Below are 25,262 nucleotides of genomic sequence, written 5' to 3' on the forward strand. Positions count from 1 at the left end.
TAATCATATATTGAAATGAAAAGAACAGCAAATGGGTTAGACTTAACGTTATGCCAACATTATAAACAGTCCTCCCCGCTTCGTCATTATGACGTAGATTAAACTGATGATGAAATATGCCTTCAAGTGAAAGATAGATTTTGTAGCTTTTGACTCTGGTGAGTGTCACACTGGCCATAGCTTTATCAGATCAAGTGGTTCCAACGTTGTTTGAATGGTGAATTTCACGCCAATCAGGTGGAGAAATATGGCCGATACTACAAATTTCCGGTATTAAAAGTATGATTAAAAGGAATTTCTACCCGTTAAATAACGGATCAAATGAAAACGATGGGTGCACCTGGAGCGCAAATGTGTCCATGTTTTAGCACATGTGTCCATTTAGCTGAGATTTGTGCCGTTTATTCAAACACTTCTGTACAGTCCGGCGGGGGAAGGAGATTTTTTACAGTTTTTGACAATATCGCCTCAAATGTTGTGTTTATCGGGAACAAGTAACTGTTAAAACACTTTTCATGTAAAGGGCTACATCTTAAAACAAAGCGTGTGTATTTTCGTAGATTTATTCAGAGTTGTTTCTGAAAAATCGGCCGAAAACCTAATGCAACGCCGTTTCGAGTGGGTCGCTATGCAACGCAATCAAGTGGATACCGTGCGAAGTCTTATCCGTCTTAAAAACAGTCATTAAGGCCTAACAATGAATAAATTTAGAGAGTTTTATATCATTATAATAATCCCGCCATTTCTAATACATTGTACTTTTACATTTTTATGCTCGCTTAACATTTAACATATTTTTGTGGACATTGTCAAGAAACATCAACACAAAAAACATAAAGCAAGGATGAACACCGAACAATATCATAAAGTAAATAATAGTATTAGTTCGTTAAAACAAGAACCATTTCACTGATATTTATCTCCTCCGCGAATGGTACTGAACAGCATACCAAAGGCGGATTGACTCTTTAAAATCAGTATAGTTACAGTTGGTAAATTTTAGTCCTTTAAAACCAATACATTGCGATTTCATTACTGTTGTGCATTTAAGCTGTTCATACAAAATAAATAAAATTTGGTCCATGATAAAAGTATTGATCAGTTGTTTGTATATATTTTCATTCATATTCCTGGTGAAACGTTCATTTATTTTCAGAGAGATAAATCACAGAGACCGTTAAAATTGGTCAGGGAAAAGACAAGATTTTCTTTTTGTCCTCCATAAAACAGAAACGACATAATAAAACTCTATGGTCGCCGTTCAAAAATGAAAATACAAATGAAATACAGACACCAATAAAAAAAAAACGGACCAGCAATTCTAAGAGAGACGTGTCACCAAGCAAACGATTAAAAGCGTTTTCTCTATGTGCTCAAAGTGAATAAAAAGCACACACAAAAACCCCCCGAAAATTCTGCTAATTCCAACTTCAAGCACCAAAATATCAAGAAAAAAACCCTGTTCACAATAAGGAATTAGAAGAAAGAGTTTTATCTGATGAAATGTTTGAAGAATTAACAAAGGAAGAGACAGATTTTTTAGATATAGACATTGCAAGCGACAAGGCTGTCCTGAGACAACTTTCTGAAGCAAAAGATACATTATTTTACAATATTTCTGACTTATCAAATCGAATAAGTACCCCTTGGCAAACATCGATTTTCTTCTTTAGTTACAGACAGTTAAATAGTACAACTGTGACACGTCTCTCTTAGTATTATTGCTAGTCCGTTTATTTTTTTATTTCACTGGTGTCTGTATTTCATTTGTATTTTCATTTTTGAAAGGCGACCATAGAGGTTTATTACGTCGTTTCTGTTTTATGGAGGACAAATAAAATTTTGTCTTTTTCCCTGGCCAATTTTAACGTTCTCTGTGATTTATCTCTCTGAAAATAAATGAAGGCTACACCAGGAATATGAATGAAAATGTGTACAAACAACTGATCAATACTTTTATCATAGACTAAACTTTATTTATTTTGTATGAACGGCTTAAATGCACAGCAAATCAGTAATGAAATCGCATTGTATTGGTTTTAAGGGACTAAAAAGTAACCAACTGTTACTATACTGATTTAAAGAGTCAACCCGCTTTTGGCATGCTGTTCAGTACCATTCGTGGATGAGATAGATATCCTTGAACTGGTTCTTGTTTTAACAAACTGTAACTATTATTTACTAAATGATCTTGTTCGATGTTCATCCTTGCTTTATGTTTTTGTGTAGATGTTTTTTGACAGTGTCCGCAAAAATATGTTAAATGTTAAGCGAGCATAAAAATGTAAAAGTACAATATATTAGAAAGGCGGGATCATTATAATGATATAAAACTCTCTAAATTTATTCATTGTTAGCCTTTAATGACTGTTTTTAAGACGGATAATACTTCGCAAGTAAGACACAGAACGGTATTCACTTGATTGCGTTGCATAGCGACCCACTCGAAACGGCGTTGCATCAGGTTTTCGGCCGATTTTTCAGAAACAACTCTGAATAATTCTATGAAAATACACACGCTTTGTTTTAAGAGGTAACCCTTTACATAAAAAGTGTTTAAACAGTTACTTGCTGCCGCTAAACACTATATTTGAGGTGATATTGTCAAAAACTGTCAAAAATCTCCTTCCCCCGCCGGACTGTACAGAAGTGTTTGAATAAGCGGCACAAATCTCAGCTAAATGGACACATGTGCTAAAACATAGACACATTTGCGCTCCAGGTGCACCCATCGTTTTCATTTGATTCGTTATTTAATGGGTAGAAATTCCTTCAAATCATACTTACAATACCGGAAATTTGTAGTATCGGCCATATTTCTCCATTTGATCGGCGTAAAATTCACCATTCAAACAACGTTGGAACCACTTGATCTGATAAAGCTATGGCCAGTGTGAGTGTGATACTCAGTACTTCCAGGGTGGCAAGGTTTGTAGCCTATGACCCTGGTTGGTTTTATGCATGTGGCATGTTATACAGTGTTTTTCTGGTTGGTGTGATACTCATTACTTCCACTGTGGCAAGGTTTGTAGCCTATGACCCTGGTTGGTTTGATGCATGTGGCATGTTATACAGTGTTTTTCTGGTTGGTGTGATACTCATTACTTCCACTGTGGCAAGGTTTGTAGCCTATGACCCTGGTTGGTTTGATGCATGTGGCATGTTATACAGTGTTTTTCTGGTTGGTGTGATACTCAGTACTTCCACGGTGGCAAGGATTGTAGCCTATGACCCTGGTTGGTGTGATACTTAGTGCGTGTGGCGGCTGTAAAATGTCTCCCCGTACTTGGATTCAGTGTTGTTATATTTTCTTGTCCTAGGGTGGTATGGTTTGTAGATTATGACCCACACATAACATATGATTTTACAATCTGCATTTAAGTAAGTTTTTGTTCATGTTTTTGCTGAAATTTACTTCGTATAAAACTTTGAAATTATCATACTGTTATGTTAAAAGGAAAGGCAATGATGTTTTTATGTTAACTCCGCCTGCTAGGATTTCTTAAATCATTTAAAGAAATGAAAGAATGTTTAAAATCGGCTAAAAATCAGAAAGTTATGAGCATTTACTACTAACTTATTTTTTATCAAAATGGCAGCCATTTTGTTTTCATCGCGACAAAAATGGCGGATTTAGTGAATTTCTAAATACATATTTGAACTGTCTTCACTTATTTTTTTTTTGTAAATAATATCTCTACTTTTCGAGCAAAATTTCATCTTACTGTCTAGAAACATATGAAATTAATCTATTTAAAAGGTTAATTGCTAAATAAAGTACTCAGTAGTGTGTAAATGACGTCATAAACACACTAAAATTGTTGCCTTCGTGATCAGCCATTTTCTTAAATTTCAGGCTGCCATATTTTTTCAATAGTGGTCCGATTTTCAGCGTTATGAAAGGCTTGGTGATGGCTTTTATATAAAATTAACTTATTGTCAGGCATTAAAACCATATAAAACCAGTTACGTAGATAACAAACCTACGGAGGCTCAAACACAAAAAAAAAAATCCGGAAACGTTCTTTGGAACATACTAAGTGTCTAAGGTGTTAGTTTTGTCCACATTTCTCTATGTACAAACCAATACATGAGGTATTGTACGGTTTTGCTTTAAGAGCCTGTGGTTTAGTACTGACACGAGGGCTGTTCAAAAATAACGTAGACTTTGTCTGTAGCTTTAAGATACTTTAATGAAGTAAAACAAAAAATACATCATCACGATTTGCATTTTTTTTTACCAGCTTCTTTGAAAATTTGACATGATTATGACCGCACAGTCAGTCTCCAGAAGTCACTTACATGAAATCGGTGCACTGTGTTAATGTTTCAACGACGTTCACGACGTCATGACCTCAGCGAGGTGCTTTCTTTAGTTTGCATTGATTTATATTTGTAAATTTCTTTGACTTTTTTTTTCAGAATAATATATAAATCATCGCCAGTTGTTTGGTTAGCATACTAAGAAAAGTATGAACACTTATGACAAACATCTCAGATAGGGTGTGCACTATGAGTAGTTAAACAAGGCGTCATACATTGACGTTAACGTCGAATCACGAAGTTTTTGTTTTTTCCCTCGACCTTCATTGACTTTTAGCAAGTCTGGGCTATTTGCGAATCGTTTGAATAACTTTAAGATCAAGACACAAATAATCGAAAATTGCTGTGGCGTCTGCTTCATTAATTCATAAATTTCAGTTGCTGTTTGCCAAAATCTCTACATATTTTAACAACTGACCAATTATCTCTGCGAGTCGGTGATGACAGTACCTGTGTTATAACCAGCAATACTCACTTGGTCTAAATGTTGTTTACATTCTCCTCCCACGTCCGAATGACACCAAACTTCGGTGCATGTCGCCTTGACGTGTTGCTGCACTTTGGCATATTTTCTGGTAAACAGGTGGACTATCAGTGCAAACATAAGCTGTCGAATTCAGACTATGACTGATGAAAAAGCGACTGCACCAGTTATGCGTAGCCATGGTAATTAAAGCATTCTACGCGCTTCGTGTAGCAGCAAAAATGTTACAAATAATGTATGACCAAATTACACAAGGAGTGCGAGTTACAATGATATGTTTCACACTGTACTGTACACAACAGATGGCGTATGACAGCAACAGTCTGATATGGATAGTTATTGAACCGCAATAAGATGATTTACTTGTAATATATGGCTTTTAAAGAAACCTGTGTTTGGGCTATTTACGAAATAATAAAAACGTTAGCCAATGACAATATTGACGAGCTTTAGAATTCCTTAAAGTTTCTAGGTACAGATACATACAGGTAAACATTTCATATACTAGTATAAGGAATTTGAATTTTAAGTTATCGTAAAATAAACATTTTCTACATTTACTTGAAAAGAAGTTGTTTGAAATGCCATATTTTTAACCTTGTGTGAAATAAATATGCATCTCAAAGCTGATAATTCTGATAATCCTATGCTATTTTGCATTCATAACGGAAATATCAAAGGAAATTCCGACTGCTAATCGATCTAAATTCTGTTTTCGGAATGGAATTTCTCTGTGCAACGGTCTCAGATTTCATGTGGTGTATGCCCATTTTAATTAGTCAGAACGTCACAATATTTGAAACTTTGTCGTATAATGTTAAAAGGATATTTTCATGGAAGGAATATCATTCGTCTTTATTATTCCGCGGAATACACTCTACTCTATAAAATGCGCAATTATATCCATGTTACCTTTAAAATATCAGTACATCTAATGAAGACATGTAATCCCTAAACAATAATATAACATTTGTTTTATTCGACACGCCGATCAAGACCACAGGAAGAATTGAGAATATTTGTATTTGATTGTGGTAACATCTTGGTCGGTAAAAAAGTAGAATGTAGTATTCTAAAAGATGCTTATCATAATAGTTAAAATTTCTTTTTTATTTGTGTACACTATATTAATGTTATGAGTGTATAGTATTTCCAGTTTAAGAAAAAAAAATTGTTCGTTTTGCGGTTTGCGGAAGAATTGATGGAAGAGTAGTATTGAATTGTTGAAGGTGTACAGCTTTATTCTAGTTTCTCGATGGCTTTATGAATCTCTTTTGTGGCCCCTTCCTTGAAACAACCACTACACGATACACGTACGCAGTCGTAATTTCTATGGGTCTCGAACCCATGGCCACACCATGACCCCATGGCCATGACCTCATGAGTTAAGAAGTAATAAGTTCCTAAACGTGGTTTATCGTAGAATAACCCGAGTTTTGAGTTCTTATGCGTACGAATATATCACGAAGGCCGTAACTACTTTTTACGACCGTGCTACGCACCTGAATCGGATGACGTCATTGCACGCGAGTGGTTTATTGCAGAATAACCCGAGATAGATTTTGCTCTATGTGTATGTAGGTTATTTGTTGGTCTTGTTAGAATAAAACTTTAACCTCTTCTACGCTACCCTCCTTAACATGGTTCCGACATATATCAAACTTTAAATACACATTATTTGCAGGTAAATAAGTAACTGAATGCCGTTGAAGTAAACCATTGTAGAAATGTATTGCACCCAAACACAAAACCATGAGCAGTGTACGTATGACTTTGAAAACAATAGACCGCTTCACAAAAACACTTTGACAAAGTAATAAAAATAGAACACAAGGACAAAAACAGACACATAAACTACATTAGAAACACGACGGGCACCGCTTTGGAAAGATCAGAGATAAAAACACCACTGGCAGGCTTAGAAAGGTTAATAACGTGCTGACCTACATCATTTACTTTTGACACAAAGAATCGTTATTTTAAAGACGAAAACAAATAGATCATACAGAGAATTCCAGGAGTATGTACAATGCCTGTTTATCTGTGACTATAAATTTAGCATATGTTCACTTTCCATTATAAAATGACAACAGCCAACAGGATTGATAAGAGCAAATTGATGAGATTACCTTCCTGCTGATCTCTTTACAATAGCTTAACAGTACACTTCTAGGTTTGCGTAGGCGCGCCAAGTTATACATTTGTTTCTATTATTTCATGTGTTCCCAACCAGTTATATACACTTGCAATTTATATATCACAAGTATTTACAATACTTACAAGTCTGAAAAGTTATGAAAAATTTATCTATGATGCGGTTTTAGAAGAGATATAAGAAAATACTGTGAACTTACGAAAACAGCAATCTATTTCAGGAGCTGAAAGATTACTTAATATATAAAAATATACCATATAGCACAGTAAGTGTATCGTAAGGTTTAATACCTTTTATCTCCCTGCCCAAGATAGAGGGATATAAAGTTTGCGTTGTCAGTCCGCCGTTTCATTCGTTCGTTCTTCCTCGAGTATGCATGCCCCCCGTCCTTTGGTACAAAATTTGAAAATCTTAAATTCAAAAAGCACTTATAAATCAAAAAACCTTAAAAAATATTAATAAAAATGACCCTTTGCCCCCGTCAAACATAGAACTTTTGACTCACCTTTTGATGTTTTTTATGAAATTTACACAGTTTAGATGGTGTATGCTAACTTTTCAATCACTTCAGAAATTTTAGCATTTTTTGCTCTTAAAGTCTGAATTCTAATTCAAAAAAAATGGTGGATAGATAATCGAAATTTATATCACTAAGGGTGGCGTGTTGCAAATTTTTCATCAATATCTGTTTTTCAAACTTCAGATTTTTTACATTTATTTTATTTAAAATTTTTAAAAAAACCCCCTTTATTTAAAAAACCTATTCGGTGGGGGATATAAATCATTTATTTGAATGGTTTTTTTTTGGAAAACTTTTGCATGAAAACGTTTGTTTAAATTGAATACAAACTCTTGATCTCTGTTTAAATGGATAAAAAATAATGGGGTAATACCACCCAAATTTGCGAAGTTCCCTTTAAAAAGGTGAAAAAATTAAACCCGGGTACTATTTGCACTTGTTTTGTTTGTTGGCAATGCCGCCTTTTACGTGCGATTTCGACTTTGACTCAAGACACCCCAAATAATTATAACTAACAATAAGAACAAGTGAATAATGGAATGGGAGTATTTTGTCAAACTGAAAAAAAGCTCTCAAAGACATTCGTTTAAAATCTATGGACAATGTTTTCCCCGGGACTAAAATTAAAGTGCACTTTAATTGATCGAATTCACAAAAACGTTACGTTGATCATTATGAACAAAATAGAAATTTTGTTTAAGAATCTGCGCCCAGGTTTTTTTTACTGAGAACAAAATACAACAAGATTATTTTAAAAATGATGGTCGGCGAAAATTTTAATAGAAAAATTTTATGAATTTTTCATCTAACATGCATCTTTCATCTAACATTTTTTTAAATTGAAAAAATAAAAAACCGCACTTTAAAAAAAATTTTTAAAAGGTTTTTTTTAATTTTTTGCAATTTCGAGGGGTTTCAATTTTTTTGACAATAATTAAGCAAGTTTGATGAAATTCATGAAACGGTTCATGAAAGAGGTCTTAAACGGGTTTTTATTTTTTGCTAAATTATCCCATCCCCCTTTGTAACAAAATAGCGGGGGAAACCCTTCGATATTTTTACACACGGTTGATAAAAAAACCTTACATTTTGTGGGTTTAAGCGAAAAAAGGCATATCTACTTTTTGCTATTTGTGGTCCCTAATAGGGCCCCAATTCCTATATAAAAAAATAAATTTGGGGAAAAGGACCTTTTAATATCCCCCGACCAAGTATGACAAAGATCCACCAGCTGTTCATGAACCGTTTTAAAGGATTTATTTTCTTAGCAGCCCCTAAAAGGGGTCAAATGTCCCAGCTGAAGAAAGTTGGCTGCGGGCCTAATAAAGATGCTACAAATCAAGTTTGATTAGAATACATGAGAAAAAATCAATTAAAGGATTTTTTTTATTATTTTTATTTATTTCGAAAATAGGCCAACTGATCCCGCTTTAACAAATGCATATTCGCTATTCATGAATCTTTGGACAATGACGTCACACCTATAAAAAAGTTAAGGTCAAGCAAAACATACAATTGTAATTATATCAATATTTCTGTTTCATATACGCAAAGTTTGACCGTAGTCATATCACATAGATAAAATGTATGAGATTCAGTAATAATATAGCATATATATAATGAAACAGATTTCAACTGAGTTCAATATTTGCATACCATACTAAAGAAAAATATTCATATATAATAAATCAGTTAAATAACTTATAACAAACATATCAAAGCAAACAAGTAATATGTTGGTCTTTGAACAGGTTTTTATCATATTTATTTAACTTACTTATCATTTAGAGATAAACGCTTTGTCTACATTTCACTCAGCGTAGCACAATCAACAGAGTGAAAGAAATTGACACTCTCGTCCAATCAGGCAGAGTGTTGCATAAATCTTCCATTTTGATAAATTATCTATAATGCGTCATAAGCAAAGTATGACCGTAGTCATATCACATAGATAACTGTATGCAAAGTACCTTCCTTTCAGTGTATTTTGTTGGGTTTAACGTCGCACCGACACAATTTTAGGTCATATGGCGACTTTCCAGCTTTAATGGTGGAGGAAGACCCCAGTTGCCCCTCCGTGCATTATTTCATCACGAGCGGGCACCTGGGTAGAACCACCGACCTTCCGTAAGCCAGCTGGATGGCTTCCCCACGTGAAGAATTCTACGCCCCAAATGAGGTTTCGAACCTACATCGATGAGGGGCAAATGGTTTGAAGTCAACGACTCTAACCACTCGGCCACGGAGGCCCCCTTCCTTTCAGTATAATGAGATTCAGTCATTATATAGCATATATATAATGAAACAGATTTCAGCTGAGTTCAATATTTGCATACCATACTAAAGAAAAATATTCATATATAATAAATCAGTTAAATAATTTATAACAAATATATCAAAGCAAACAAGTACTCATTTTAAAATGCAATCTGAATAAGTCATAAAAGCAAAAAACCTTTTCATCTACAGACGACAATTGTAACAAGGAATTTTTTTTAAAAAGCGTCGTTTAGAATAAACGCTTTGTCTACATTTCACTCAGCGTAGCACAATCAACAGAGTGAAAGAAATTGACACTCTCGTCCAATCAGGCAGAGTGTTGCATAAATCTTCCATTTTGATAAATTATCTATAATGCGTTATCAAGTAGTTTGATTTGCTAACTGAAGTCACGTGGCATAGGTAACGAAAACGAATTTAGACGGCGTCGCCGAAAAAGCGACATTGAAGATACAAAAGTAACTTTTTTTTCAACTTTAACGATACATGCTTTAGAATTTGTTGCCTATTCTCGAATCAATCTTTTCACTTATTTTGTTACGTTTTCCTTGCATTCGGTCAATTAATTTGACTTGGAAACCGAAGAAAGGAATGAACTCTACTAAAATCAGATGTTACTGATACCATATATTTACATTCTAAACAATTTCATAAACTCTTCCTAGCCACTTTTTAAAATATAGGAAACAAACGAAAACATAATAGCGGGCAGAGATACAACAGTAAATTTCATAATATTATGCTTTATTATTTCATAGCCCTGAATATATATAGCTAACATTGCTGACTTTCTATTTCTTTTATTGTTCATTCTTGCATAAAAACTACTTTTTTCACTGGATCCACCCATGTATTAACGGGAGAGAAATCGTGTGCAAACAAGGCAATTCACTTGCTGTTAATACCCAATTTTTATTTTTGAAATGCGTCCCAGGGACGTATATGTATTTCTGCTCGTATTGACATCTGGTATCTGCGTCTTGTTTCTTTCATAAAAACCTCTTTTTGTAGCATAAAAGATGCAATCTAAACCATAGAATGTTTTGCTGTATCACTTACCAACGCCAAATGCGCTGCCCCCAACAATGTTCGTACTCGTTTCTTCTCTTTTTTACTCCCCTTTTAGAACTCGTCGTTTCAGTTTTTGTAGATAACCGTGAATATTTAAGAATCGCGTGTAGCTTGTACGATTGTTTGTTTTTAGAAATCATATTTATGATTTTGGTAAGTATCAGTCGATATGTTTTTATCTAATTTCCGGAAGAATTTATATAAACAGCTTGAAGGTTTGACATTACGTTCGTACTCATCCGTATTCATAATGTGTCCGTACTCAAAATAACTCGAATGTAAAGTTATTATTCTTGAAATTGACCTCCTGTTTACCAGATGTTGAAGTTATATGAATATTTTTTGGTAATTTCATGTTTGTAATAACGGGAGATGAAAAATCTTGTAAACAGCTTCAGTATGTGCTTTTAGTAATGTTGTTGATTTTTGGGCCCTGGTTATGGATATTTAAAACATGTTTACCGTTTCCAAGAACAACAGAATGGTAATTAAAAAATGTAGCTGAATCGTAAAGTCATCACATATGAAAACAATACATTTAGTCGTCGGGTAATATTTTTATGCAAGATTCTTATATGACTAGCAATGCTTTAATCATCACAACGATGTTATGTTGACGTCACGTCAACGTGATATTTAGCGCCATGTACGCATCAAGAAATAGCGCTTTCAAATTTCATAAAATATTTAACTTATTAACATGTTTTAAACGAAATGTCACTTTGCACAAATGTGTTGATTAATTTACAAACATACTGAGTTAGTTATTCGCTTTGCTGAATAATTCGCAATAATTTTCGCCCGAACTGAATTCTGCCGCAAGACGTATTACCATTTCCGGCCCTGACGTGTATAAACAAAGACCTACTATTGGCGCCTTGCTTACGCGAAGAAACATTTCCATCATATTTGATATAAATTTTACAATAATGAAAATATAAGAATCGAAATAATTTATAGCAAAACAGTGCTGTATTACTATTTATACACTCGGGCGGTTATACGTCGTCCGAAATAATTTCACTCGGGCTGCACCCTCGTGAAATTATAACGCCCGACGTATAACCGCCCATCGTGTATAAATAGTGATAAATCACTGTTTTGCTATAAATTATTTCTTAAATAGCGACAATACACGTTTGTTTTGTGTATTAACGTCTGCAGAAGCCCTTGGGATATGTTTGTGACCCCGACCTCAATCTCGGTCATAAACAATCCCGCGGGCCTCTGCAGACGTTAACACACAAAAAACGTGTATTATCCCTACAAAAACCCAAAATTGTCTTTGTAAAATGATCCAGTTGACTAATGGAAAATGTGTTATTCTAAGCACTTGCCTGGATAGGGACTGGTATGATAGCTGGCAGGAAACCCCAGCTCACAAACTAAAAATTGTGCGAGTCGCCATCTGCTCTTAGTTCTGTCGCTAAAATGTAAAACTCAAAACCAGAAATACATATTTCATGTCATCGTACAGTGTAGTAAGTGACACAGAGTTGTCCTGTCAAAATCGACTGAGCCATGTTTGTTTGTGGTGAATATGAAGTCATTTCATTTTCTTGGAACATATTAGGGTCATATTATTACAGTCGAATACTTTAGAAGATGTAATGATGTTATATCCAAATATAAAATGAAAATTTAAATATTTCCACATTTCAGCTTTAAAATGGTTGAGATTGCGTTCATTTAAATTCATGAGAGATATAAAATTGCCATTTCCTATATTAAATGTCACCGAAAATATTTTGCCTGTTTTCCGTATAGACGGCATTAAATCACTTCATTTGCATTCCTTTCACAACAACGTAAATTGCGCAAGTATTAACACACTTTTTCATGAAACAAATCTGTGACTCATTTTATTTTTTAGATTTAATTACCGTAAAAGAGAAAAATTTGTTATCACTAGAAAAGACAAGCTGTATTCAATAATACTTTGTTTCGTTAAGTAGAGGCATGTCCACTTAGAGCCATCATTGGCATATCTTTATTACATGTAGATTAAGGTAGTTCTGCAGTACTGATAATGTAGAATTTAATCAAACCATAGTATTTTAAGGAGGTAGGTTACCTTAATATTTGTATGTGGGCATGTCCAACCGGAAGTTAACTTGACGATTAACGACGACGTTTTCGACAAAGTAAATGTGTTTGTATATCCATTCTTTTTATAAAAAAACATGTCCGGGTTCCGATCTGATGCTTAATGGTTTAATAATGCAAAAATGATGAATAAATTGCCGCAGAAACGCTTCAAAACATTGTTGCCTTAAAATGACGTCATTGACGTCATTACGTTACGTGTCAGTTACCGCGCAAACTTACTAGCTTTTATTTTGAAACTACGTAATTCTGTGCATTTTCGTTATTTGAACTATTTTTAAACAGCCCTTATTTGCTGAAATATTTTTTATGAGTCTTTCGCTCTGAAAAATTATCAGTAGTTTGCTTCTTTTATGTAATTATATTGAAATGTTATGTGGAATGTAAGAAAATGGATGATGGTAACTGATGTTATTCGGAATATAGTTGGGTGAAAGGTTACTTATTACGGCCATTTTCAATTAAAAATCGAGCAGTTTGATTTGTAATACCTATTTGTCAGTTTCCGTTGATATTTTGTTACTTATATACTAAAATTAAGCTCTAAAATTGTTCAAATTTCAGTAGAAAATTGTTGTTTCTTGAATTAAATCGATGTTACCATGGAAACGAAGCCCGTGACCTATATATCTAAATGTAAAATTCAAAAGCGTTGACACTGGTCTATATAAGGATCAAAGAATCTGTTTTGTATATACATTTCAACAATATCCATGGGAATAATAGCAGCATGCTGAACGATTTTTCCATAAAAAATGTCAGACGAGGGTAGTGCTGTGAGAAATTTAAGCTGTGAAATTTGTTTAAATTAAATTTACATTATCAAGAAAGATAATTTTATTTATTTTTTTATAAGAAATTACGATAAAAAGCAAGATATAAGCTATCCTAAACATCTCTGTTGCCGTGGTTACTTTGAAAATAAAGAAAAATAGGGTATCATGTAAAGTGCTTGATTTTTTTCTAATTATATTACCCAAATATTCCAAGTTGGGCATTAACAGAATGGCACTGAAGCCGTCGAAAAAACCCCGTTTTCATACGTAGTTGTTTAAAAATGTGAGAAAATGCGTTACTATGGAAACACGAGCCCCGCGACATATACGTATTAAACTTATATTAGAAAGCTAACGCGTTCGGAGAGTCATATATTTCAAACCTGGATAAAAATTGTACTTGAATGGACAGAGATAAACGGAATTGAGGTTGTAGCAGCTCAAGCATTAAATTACACGAAATACATAAAATTGCTGCGGTTCAACAAATTTGAATTTACCATGGGAACAAGGTAACCTACCTCCTTAAAAAATAATGATATAATTTTGAAAATTCAGCTAATAAAAATGGTTAAATGCGCTTGACATTTTGGTAGACTGATTTGAGAAATTAGAACCTCAAGCCAAATTTCATTATTGGAGTCTCTGGGAAAATTACAAATTTAATGACAAATTTTTTACGCTGTTGATATTGATGAAAATAGGGATACCACTCTTGGCCATCTCATATTCTACTAGAAGTAAGCAAATATTGTGATCAATATAAGGCCCTGTATCAAAACATAAAATTGCTAAACATATTTAATATTAAAGTGATTGGTTGAAGAGGATAAAGTCTCATCATGACACTTCTGGTAGAGATATGAACAATATTAAGGAATTGTTATACCTAAAAGCCATTTATCAGCATTAATGTGTCGTTGTTCCATCCCGAGTTGAAACATGTAGATATGAAGTCCAGCCATTTGCTAGATGTTTGTGTCACTTTTGTAGATGCTATTAAAAATGAATGTCATGTTTTTCTGTATAGCAATCTGTGTAATGATATATGAAATACCCTCTATGAAAACCCCATAGTTTCTTATTCTTCTTTTGGCGCCATGTGTAATGCTGACATTTATAAATGAAATGAGAATGTAGTATTTCAGCCAAAACAAGCTTCTTTGTACTCAATAATCGACATTTTACTTTTGTAAGTGAGGTTTAGTTGTTTTGATATTGTCGCATACATGCAAAATTAATTTTAATGTTTATGAAAGAGTATCTACTAATCAAATTATTCTCAGAACTTGGTGTTTTCAATTTTTTTTATGAAACTGAACTCGGTGTTTTATCTATTTTTAATTACTTCTTAACAATTTCTCCTCAGGTTTATCTGTTATATATGTAGTATATAATATAAATGTATCCATTGGCTGTATAAAGACCCCATCTACAACAGCGCTTGGATCTATTTAACCCAATTGCTGTACATCCTTATAAATTCTGGAAAATATCCATTTCTGACTTACTGTTTCATTCCAAAAATGGTTGATCATCAGTTTTGGTTATGGGATAACGTATGTCCTTTAACTTTAAACAATACAAAATCTTTAATGTAATATTTATTTGATACTGGAAAATATGATCATAGTTTTGGTAACTGTTTAAGTGAATGGCCATACGTCAATTTGTATATCGTATGTGTTTTGTATTTACTTTGTTTCCATATGGATACAACTTTAAGAAAATAAGTAAATGAACAATAAATGGCATCTATTGACTGCTAAACGATTAAATAAAATAGACAGGCCTATGCGCTTATTTTTCATATATTTGCCCATGGGCAGAGATTAAAAAATTTCAAGTTGATTTTAAGCCAGTATCAGGAATTGTCACGTGACAATTTTTTTACTGTTTAAAGGTAGCATAAGAGTTGCTTTCTAAACATTTACACACGGGTCGTCATGCATTATTTCTAAATAATTTGTTTCCGTATGTCGGTTCCAGACGTTATTCTATTTTTACCGGATAAATAACGTTACGCCATTATGTCCGGTTTATCAAACTTGCAAAAACAGCTTATAGAAGAATGTCTGATTTGTTTCAAATACATTTGTATTTCGAAACATAAAAGTGATTCGTGAAGTCCTAGGCAGTGTAAGAATTACCCCAGGTTCTCGGTAAAATATGTCGAAAAGTTAAAGTTGTCACCTTTGTCACTGGTATTGTGATATTTGCCAGGAGGCAATGTTTTTAAGTAATATTTGTCATATCCATTGAAGTTTTTAAGTAATATTTGTCATATCCATTGGAATTATCTTCTTCAACGATTGCGAAATATTTCGAAATAAATTCCATACTTTGTACATTACAAATACAAATACATGGCATTTATATAGCGCAAAAATTATAAAATATTCTATTGCGCTTTACAATTACATAACACACATTTATGCAAGCTCCGTAGCATTAGCTCCATATAACCAAGGTATATATCTTACACTCACTTTATGAGCTCTGTCTACAACTATGGGTATACTGAGCATACCAGGGATGGGAGGGAGGGTTTGAAGTTCTTGATAATTTGCGCGTAAGCTTTTCATGCTCCGCAATTGAATAATATTAAAACCCGTACCGTCCCGTACTTGCATAAATATATTTATTTTTCAATAAATCTGTATTTATGCAAGCTCCGTAGCATTAGCTCCATATAACTAAGGTATATATCTTACACTCACTTCATGAGCTCTGTTTGATGATGTAGTAAATCAAAACTAAACCCAACACGTATCTTTGATTGAAATCTGTCATTTAATATCTAAATGACGAATTTGAAAACACAATTAACAATAAATGGTTCTGTTACAGCATCATACATAATGTGTGATAGGTGACTAATTTTATCAAGAAAAGACAAATATTAACAGTTGATATGCATCATCAAAGGTGGGGATCTAACCTTTATGCCACATATTGCAAAAACATAATAAATGGATTTCATTTATTAAGTTATTAGCAATAACCCCATCCGAAGAAAGTGAGTGTATCATTTATTTATGAACAGCTTACTCATGTGTTGTGTTACACCCTCTAACTTGCAGATATTGTAGAAAATGGTATATTTAACATGACAAAATAGAGGTGAGCAACCCTTGGCATCATCACTCAAGCAAAGTATCAGTAACTCATAAAAACATGCACAATTGCCTACTATTAAACTTTATGTAACATGATAAAATAAGTGCGAGAGACCCATGACCCCATCGCACCATTAGCAATGAAAATTATAAACATAAGAAAACTAAATATTTACTTGATAAAAATCATCCATCCCAAACAAAGGTGTATGATTTCTAAAATCCAATACTGATATTTGTCTTAAGAGGATAACAGAAGAATACTTGTTAAAGTGTAACACTCTCTAACATGCAGAAATTGTAGAAAATGGTACATGTATATTTGACATGACAAAATAGAGGTAAGCATCCCTTGGCACCATCACACAAGCAAAATATTAAAAACTCATAAAAAAACATGCAAAATTGCCTACTAATAAACTTTATGTACATGTTAAATGATAACATTAGTGCGAGAGACCCATAACCCCATCGCACTATTAGCAATAAGAATTAAAAACATAAGAAAACTAGATATTAACTTGATAAAAATAATCCACCCCAAACAAAGGTGTATGATTTCTAAAATCCAATACTGATATATTTGTATTAAGAGGATAACTGAAGAATACTTGTTGAAGTGTTACATCCTCTAACATGCAGAAATTGTAGAAAATGGTACAAGTATATTTAACATGACAAAATAGAGGTGAGCGTCCCTTGGCACCATCACACAAGCAAAATATCAGTAACTCATGAAAACATGCAAAACTGCCTACTAATAAACTTTGTGTACATGTAACATGATAACATTAGACCCATGACCCCATCGCACCATTAGCAATAAGAATTACAAATATTAGAAAACTAGATATTAACTTGATAAAAATAATCCACCCCAAACAAAGGTGTATGACTTCTAAAATCCAATACTGATATTTGTCTTAAGAGGATAACTGAAGAATACTTTTTAACATGATAATCACAAGGTGAGAGACCCTTGACGCCATCACATTTGTGACCATGATGTACCTATATTATTGGAGCTTTGACCCCATCTAATTTTTCTCCCATAGGAATGCGAATATACCTTTTTATAAGCGTTTGAAAACCACCTGCCAAAAGGTCGATTTTCTGAAACTCCCCATAAACCTCTTTGCAATGCCGCACCAATGTGGAAACTATGACCTTTGTAAAAGTCATTACTATAACCTAACCGAGTGAGTGACATTTGAAGCTTGGTACAAAAGAAACATCTTGTCACTGGATGATTATCAAAAACGAAAATAGTGGGCCAGGTGGAGCGCTACTTAAGGTACAATACGAGTACAATGCATGCAAAGGGCACATACCTAATTCATAGTGACAACATGAAATATGCAGTTTATGGGTCTTGCCTCGACTATATTTATAGCTTTTCAGAACCAAGTCAAAGCTATTTAGTTCGATTGAATGTTATATATACATGTTCTACTACTATAATATACGAGTCAGGAGAGGAAGAAGTAAATTCTCCAACTCGAAGGAAAACATGAAAGGTCAATAAATAAATGGCTGTTAGCAGTATACGCAGAAATTGCGAATTGCAAACTACGTCCATTGACCGTATTAAGTTATGCAACTGGCAAACGTGTGTCTGTTTTAGGAACTAAATTATGATAACCTTGCAATGCTTTTAAAATGCGTGTCTTAAAACAAAAAGATATATTTCAAACATTGTAGAACTAATCTTTTGACCAGGCATATAATACTTGGGTCCTGAGATGTTTACAAAGCCTTCAACTGAATTGGAATGATTTTAAATGCATTTTGGACATAAATTTTGACAGAAGCGTGCCAGGTCCAATAGTTTTCACAAGTTCTACTGCATCATCAATATTTTGATATTGAACAAAACACAATTCTGATGGGATTCCAGCCTTAACAGTTGACCTTCTGAAAATGATAAATAATGTATTCCACGAAATTCACTGGGTTCTTGATTTGGTACTAAACCCAGAGTTGAGATCATAAAGCTGCTAAAAGGTGGTTCATTCAAAGGACCCGGAACACGACCCGCATCAATTTCAACAGTGATTTTATGCCCTCTAAATTTTCAGTCGCAGATTTGAAATTCCCAGGAAATTTATAAGAATGAATACCTGTAAAAGGTATTTTAAAGCCCTTTGTGAAGCCATTCATCAAATATTCAGTTAATTTCAAGTCGTACCTTGGAGCCAGTATCGTAGGTTATCAGAATTAATTGGTGTAACAATATGAAAAGTAGCCTTATTTAAGACTGCAGGCACCTTGCATACGGTTTCGTTATCAGTTCTTTGACTTGAAATTTGATTGCACCTTTTTAAAAACACACAATTCGTCCATGAGGACCGGAACACTTTTGACATCTGTGCTGAAAGATGCACGATTTTCTGGCACTAGACCCGTTGTTAAAATCAAAGCACGGTTTGTTTTGGTGGGATCTTGCGCCAAGAAAGGACTGTTTTTGTTTTGGTTTAATTAACCCCATGACCAGTGCCTGCGTGTATAACTGGGTATCGATTTCCCCATATGAAATCGAAGCCAATCTTGCTTCTTTTAAGACACTAAATTGTCTGTCGTAAAAATGGCAGCGGAATCCCCCGATTGCTTTGCAAGTTTACGAACTGTGTCGCAATGTTTCATTAAAGTAACAGCAGATGCTGGGTGTCTGTCTGTGTAAACACTTGTAAAAATATGAAATGTATTAAACCTTTGATCCAGCGTTTTTATACTGGTCGACGATTTAAAACTTTTTTGAACGAGAGTTCCCCACTGCCATTTTCGACTAAATGGTATTGATAATCGCCTTTATTTTATATGGAATCTAACTCCACAAACTGATCTGATACAACCCTAGCTTTGATTTTTTCATCAATACCAAGAAAAAGTGGATGCAAAAATGTGGCAGAATTTTGATTCAAAACTGAAGCTGGCAAAGTCGGTGTTGGAGCAAATGTTGAAGTGCTTTGTGTGGATTCCAAAGGTATCTGTTCTTTTCCGAAGTTTTGGTTCTGAATAGTCGGTAGTACCTTCAAGTCTTTTAAAACCTACAACATACCTTGCGTGACAGCAGGAACAACATTTGATATAATTGTGTTCAAGTCTTTTTCTGATAAATTGGATGTGTTAGCTTCTGAAACCTGCTCAATTTGGTTTGTTCTTCGTTCGGTTTTAGCAGCTTCCCCAGCTGCAGCAGCCTTCGCTGTCTTGGTGGCATATGAAATAGAAAACCATATACGAGAGCATGTAAAGATCAACTTCCACAAGAAATACTGTATTTACAACAATCTCTTCTTGTAACATTTTACAAGTGTATGGCAGTCATCCTGTGTTTAACCATACAGTAAAAACAATCAATCGACTAAATAAAGTAGTCCATATGACTACATATAGTCCATTTGACTATACGAAGAAGTCCATCTGACTATACAAAGTAGTCCATCTGACTACACTGTAGTCCATTTGACTACATCAATACGGACATAATATCTGAGTAACATAGACTTAGTAGCCCATTTGACTCCATGCAGCCCATTTGACTACATAAATGTAGACAGCTGTCAAGTACAATCATTTTTTGTTGTCCATTTGACAACTTGCGATGTATTTGACTACAAATTGTCTGTAACCATTATTTATATAGTGGAACAGAATATAAGAAAATAAAGACAATGTGTCTAGATTTTATAATTCTAGTAGACCATTTAGCTACATTTAAACTAATCGGCCACAAACGTATAAACAGATACAGACATTCTGTTAAGATTTTATAATTTTATTAGTCCAGTTACTTACATTTAGTCTTTTACTACAAACGGGCAGAACATTTGTGATATACAAGATCTGCCATGTTCATAAGCCCGCAGAAAGTATTGTTTATCTAACTGAAATGGTTCTATCATATATGACAGGCTAATATACTTACTATATCTATACTTATTAAAAGAGCATGTAAAGATCAGCTTCCACGAGATAATACTGTATTTACAACAATCTCTTCTTGTAACACTTTACAAGTGTATGGCAGTCATCCTGTGTTTAGCCATACAGTAAAAATAATCCATCGACTAAATAAAGTAGTCCATATGACTACATATAGTCAATTTGACTATACAAAGAAGTCCAGTCCATCTGACTACACTGTAGTCCATTTGACTACATCAATACGGACAAAATATCTGAGAAACATAGACTTAGTAACCCATTTGACTCCATGCGGCCCATTTGATTACATAAATGTAGACAGCTGTCAAAAACGATCATATTTTGTTGCCCATTTGACAACTTGTGGTGTATTTGACTGCAGATAACTTGTCTGTAACCATTATTTATATAATAGAACAGAATATAAACAAATACAGACAATGTGTCTAGATTTTATAATTCTAGTAGACCATTTAACTACATTTAAACTATATAAACAAATACAATGTGTTTAGACTTTATAATTCTATTAGTTCATTTAACTACATTTAAGTCTTTTACCACAAATGGACAGAAAATTTGCGATATACAAGATCTGCCATGTTCATAAGCCTGCAGGAAGTCTTGTTTATCTAACTGAAATGGACCCCATATGGGTTTGGTTCTATCATATATGACGGCTAATATACTTACTACATGTATGTCTATACTTACTGTTATATGATAATATAGATACAAATGTGCCACCAATTAGAATACAGTATCTTCCAGTACATGTGTGAATTACATATCTGCAATGCACTTCAAAATCATTTCTCTCACATTGTGGAAAATTTTCAAATCCCAGGTTGTTGAAATGAACACCATCTATCTGTAAAATGTTAGCATTTAAAAATAGAATGTTTCATTCCTTTCAAATTCCAGTACGTTAAGTATTCCAAGTTCTTGCTTAAACACCCTGTTTGCTTTTCTCAGTAATAATAAAATCATTGTATATGTACGCTGGGATGTGGCGGGTGTGTTGCCTTAGAATAAATTGGCAAATAAACATGCTTTACTTGAAAGAACAGGACATGGTTCGAGATTGTTAAACAACCGCCACTTATTCCACAGAACTTCACGTCAATTGCCGAATCAACATTAAGTAAATCATATCTTTGCAGTTTATCAATATACACCACAAATTGAGCTCTATGAGAATCTTCCATGAACAGCAAAGACATCTCTAGCACCAAGTAAACTATATTACTGGGTCGAAAATGACCGAGTACGAATAAAGAAAATTAAAACCATACAAATACGATTGTCCAGTGTTGTACACTGCGGCGATGTCTGCAGCATAACATTACATTGTGTTGGACATCAAATTATAGTAAAACATCAGAACTGTACGTGCTAGAACCTCTTCTATTGACAATTTTGAAGTTCTTGATAATTTGCGCGTAAGCTTTTCATGCTCCGCAATTGAATAATATTAAAACCCGTACCGTCCCGTACTTGCATAAATATATTTATTTTTCAATAAATCTGTATTTAACATATATACATACAAAATATGAACAGGATTCTAGAACTTAGATTTAAAGATTTGGATATATATAAATACTATTTTACACCACTTCTGAATATTTTGTGTTTTAACAAGACTACACTCATTGTTCATAAAACTGCCTAAATAAATGTGTTTTCAGTTTTGATCTAAAGCTGGCTTCAGACTGAATGTTTTTCAGATAGCTAGGCAGATCGTTCCACCATTTGGGACCAACGACTGCCATAGATCTGTCTGCTAGTTTTGTTCGCCGTCTAGGGATGTTAAAGTTAGTGTCACTTTGTGAGCGAAGTCTGTATCGTTGTCGAGTAGGTACAAACATTTCCCTCAGATATAATGGAGCTGTACCATTGATGACACGGAAGACTATTACTAAAACTTTGAACATGACTCTAGCCTTAACTGGAAGCCAGTGTAATTCTTTCAGAAGTTCGGTACTTGGTTTTTCATAGGAAACATTCTTGACTACTCTAGCGGCATGATTTTGGACTCGCTGTAGTTTATTGATTTGGTAGGCTGAAATTTCTGTAAATAAACTGTTGCAGAAGTCAATGTGAGAATGAACCAATCCATGCACTAATGATTCAGTTGACTTCTGTGTGAGATGTTTCCGTATAGCCCTAAGGTTTCGTAACTGTACATGAGCTATCTGACACTTTTTCTGAATGTGATGGTCAAAGTTGAGTGTATTGGTCATAGTTACACCTAGGTCTCTGACGTGATCGACGCATTTTACGTCACACCCACCAACGTTTACACTTGTGATGTCCAATTTCGCTAACTGTTGTCTTGTTCCATACATAATAATTTCAGTTTTAGACCGATTCGTTTTCAGTTTGAAGGTTGTCATCCATTTTATGATTTTATTTAGACAATTGTCGAGTTGTTGAAGAACAGTTGTCTCATTTTGAGAATTTCCCGCTTGAATTTTTAACGCAAATTTTTACTAGATGCGATAACTACCAAACAAGAAGGCCCGCCAGCTTAGCTCAGTAGGGAGAGCGTTGGTCTACGGATCGCGGGGTCGCGAGTTCGATCCCCGGGCGGGGCGTATATTCTCAATCACGATTTGATAAAAGACATTGTGTCTGATATCATTCGTCCTCCACCTTTGTTAATTCACGTGGGGAAGTTGGCCGTTACCTGCGGAGAACAGGTTTGTACTGGTACAGAATCCAGGAACACAGGTTAGGTTAACTGCCCGCCGTTACATGACTGAAATACTGTTGAAAAACGACGTTAAACCCAAAACAAACAAACAAAAACAAAACAAGAAATAGAAATTGTTGAATATGAATTGTTTCTCCAATTTATATAGACTTTCATATGTATTACTTACATGTAGCTTTGATATCAGAACTAACCTTTATCTTTATCTAAAAATAAAATTGGTATGTGTTGAGACATAAACCAGACATTGATCAATACTCGACAACTGAATAAAATAGAGAAACGTCATACTGTTCTAAGAACAGGACTCGGGCCAGATTTTAGACCACTTTAAATGAATTTCATCTCTCTGGCGCTATTGATCACGGAGATCCTCAAAGGAAGATACATCCTGTGGCATTCAGACTTGAACAGAATTCTCAGTGGGTTGTCCTGAGAAAAATCTTAGGTTTGATGAGACAACTTGTCATATTCGCCGTCAATTTTGGTTTCGTTGTACTACATATTCCTCAAGTAGTTCACACGCTCTTCTATAACTATGATGGCGTCTCTTAGGACACTGAAAGCCATCTAATATGAAGTATTGAAAAACTAACGGTGTTCGCATATGTTGACAAAATAACAGAAGGATCATAGATTTTGAAACATGTGTATCTTCATAATTTCTTTTGAACATTTGGTTTTCTTTCGTTCGGAGCAATGGGCATTAATATTATCAATTTCTTGGTAATTTAATACACGGCTCTACATTATGAAATTTGAGACGTCGTCGTTTAGATATAACTGAAATGGACTTGAAATCTATCTACCGGTTCAGATTGGTCATTAGGAACATGTAGGACATGCCCTGCTGACAGAATGTTTCGCAGAACATTTACGTGACCTCCCCTTCCCTTTTAATAGAGGAGTTGGGGGCGCCAAAATGCCTAAAATGTAAAACCGTATTTCATTAACAGATTCATTTAAATGATTTGAACAATTCACGCCTATTATCAAATTTAGCCAGGAACACAGTTTTTAAAAAAGAATACTTGTTTTACGTAAATATATAACCAAAATCAAACACTGACCTATCGATAGTTCCGATAATGTAGAATATTGTAATGTACTTGGTTCAAGAAAATGAAGGCCGACTTGAATTTTGTAATATTTGTTTTATTAACGGTTATCAAAACAAACATTTTTGACTAGTCTTAATGCAATGGGGAAAAATCCTAACATTGTTTCAAAACTATTACAATTGTGTTCGGGTTGTAACACTGTTTTAGAAATAATACACCTTTAACATTTGATATTTCGTGTTGTGAAGGAAATGGCCACGGTGAGCAATTTATTTAGAAATATTACCGGGCTATATTATGAACACAGCTGTCATATTTTTTCAATTATCTTGCATCACAGGAAAAAAGGGTGCGTTTCTTGTTTCTACAGATCGGATTACTAAGAGACAGCATTTCCCGATGATTTCTTGGAGAATTATGCCATTTATTGGGTCGACCTTCACTATTAGATCGACAAGATCTGTCATTTCCTTAAATTTATTACATTCTCTTGCATCTCCTGATTTGTAGATGTTGGCATTAGTCAATCTAATCGTCATTGTAAGTGAAACATTTTGTCTTTTAGTTATGCGTTGTTGGACAATAATACGTTTCCGCTTTTTCACACGTGAAGTCTCCTGTTAAATAACTCTATTCAAACGACAGCAGGTTAATATTAGAATGTCAGTCGCCTAAACACTTCTACCCGTAATAAAGTATATATTTAAAACCACTCAAAGGTCAT

The 25,262-nt window shown here is 34.1% G+C and overlaps 1 protein-coding gene across 1 annotated transcript in view; it reads left to right on the plus strand.

Moving 5' to 3' along the window:
- LOC123545012 (uncharacterized) overlaps window positions 1–25,262 on the plus strand; it is a 74,729-nt gene that overhangs the window by 22,358 nt on the left and 27,109 nt on the right. The window lies entirely within an intron of this gene.

Source organism: Mercenaria mercenaria, chromosome 1 (genome assembly GCF_021730395.1).
Source record: "Mercenaria mercenaria strain notata chromosome 1, MADL_Memer_1, whole genome shotgun sequence".
Taxonomy (NCBI): domain Eukaryota; kingdom Metazoa; phylum Mollusca; class Bivalvia; order Venerida; family Veneridae; genus Mercenaria; species Mercenaria mercenaria.